This window comes from Triticum dicoccoides, chromosome 1A, assembly GCF_002162155.2.
Source record: "Triticum dicoccoides isolate Atlit2015 ecotype Zavitan chromosome 1A, WEW_v2.0, whole genome shotgun sequence".
NCBI classification, from domain to species: domain Eukaryota; kingdom Viridiplantae; phylum Streptophyta; class Magnoliopsida; order Poales; family Poaceae; genus Triticum; species Triticum dicoccoides.
Genome location: NC_041380.1, coordinates 11,889,644 through 11,891,757, shown reverse-complemented (window position 1 = coordinate 11,891,757; position 2,114 = coordinate 11,889,644).

Here is a 2,114-nt window from a genome sequence, read left to right as displayed (position 1 = left end):
ACTTTATATCTCTCAACTCGGGTATTTGCTTGAAATATTAACTTCAACTCCTGGAACATCTCATATGGTCCATGACGTTCAAAATGTCTTTGAAGTCCCGATTCTAAGCCATTAAGCATGGTGCACTAAACTATCAAGTAGTCATCATATTGAGCTAGCCAAACGTTCATAACGTCTGCATCTGTTCCTACAATAGGTCTGTCACCTAGCGGTGCATCAAGAACATAATTTTTCTGTGCAGCAATGAGGATAAACCTCAGATCACGGATCCAATCCGTATCATTGCTACTAACATTTTTGAACACAATTTTCTCTAGGAACATATCAAAATAAACATATGAAAGCAACAACGCGAGCTATTGATCTACAACATAGATATGCTAATACTACCAGGACTAAGTTCATGATAAATTAAAGTTCAATTAATCATATTACTTAAGAACTCCCACTTAGATAGACATCCCTCTAATCCTCTAAGTGATCACGTGATCCAAATCAACTAAACCATGTCCGATCATCACGTGAGATGGAGTAGTTTCATCGGTGAACATCATTATGTTGATCATATCTGCTATATGATTCACGCTCGACCTTTCGGTCTCTGTGTTCCGAGACCATATCTGTATATGCTTGGCTCGTCAAGTATAACCTGAGTATTCCGCGTGTGCAACTGTTTTGCACCCGTTGTAGATGGACGTAGAGCTTATCACACCCGATCATCACGTGGTGTCTGGGCACGACGAACTTTGGCAACGGTGCATACTCAGGGAGAACACTTCTTGATAATTTTAGTGAGAGATCATCTTATAATGCTACCGTCAATCAAAGCAAGATAAGATGCATAAAAAGATAAACATCACATGCAATCAAAATATGTGACATGATATGGCCATCATCATCTTGTGCCTTTGATCTCCATCTCCAAAGCATCGTCATGATTTCCATCGTCACCGGCATGACACCATGATCTCCATCATCTTGATCTATATCAATATGTCGTCACATGGTCGTCTCGCCAACTATTGCTCTTGCAACTATTGCTATCGCATAACGATAAAGTAAAGCAATTATTGGGCGCTTGCATCTTATGCAATAGACAGACAACCATAAGGCTTTTGCCAGTTGCCGATAACTTCAACAAAATATGATCATCTTATACAACAACTTATAACTCATCACGTTTTGACCATATCACATCACAACATGCCCTGCAAAAACAAGTTAGACGTCCTCTACTTTGTTGTTGCAAATTTTACGTGGCTGCTACGGGCTTTAGCAAGAACCAATCTTACCTACGCATCAAAACCACAACGATAGTTTGTCAAATAGACTCCGTTTTAACCTTCACAAGGACCGGGCGTAGCCACACTCGGTTCAACTAAAGTTGGAGAAACAGTCACCCGCAAGTCACCTATGTGCAAAGCACGTCGGGGAAACCGGTCTCGCGTAAGCGTACGCGTAATGTCGGTCCGGGCCGCTTCATCCACCAATACCGCCGAACCAAAGTATGACATGCTGGTAGGCAGTATGAATTATATCGCCCACAACTCACTTGTGTTCTACTCGTGCATATAATATCAAACCATAAAACCTAGGCTCGGATGCCACTGTTGGGGAACGTAGTAATTTCAAAAAATTTCCTACGCACACGCAAGATCATGGTGATGCATAGCAACGAGAGGGGAGAGTGTTGTCTACGTACCAACGCAGACCGACTGCGGAAGAGATCACACAACGTAGAGGAAGTAGTCGTACGTCTTCCCGATCCGACCGATCCAAGCACCATTACTCCGGCACCTCCGAGTTCTTAGCACACGTTCAGCTCGATGACGATCCCTGGGCTCCGATCCAGCAAAGCTTCGGGGAGGAGTTCCGTCAGCACGACGGCGTGGTGACGATCTTGATGTACTACCGACGCAGGGCTTCGCCTAAGCACTGCAACAATATGATCGAGGTGGAATTTGGTGGCAGGGGGCACCGCACACGGCTAAGGGATGATCACCAAGGATCAACTTGTGTGTCGAGAGGTGCCCCCTGCCTCCGTATATAAAGGAGCCAAGGGGGAGGGCTGGCCGGCCAAGGAGGAGGGCGCAGGAGGAGTCCTACTCCTACCG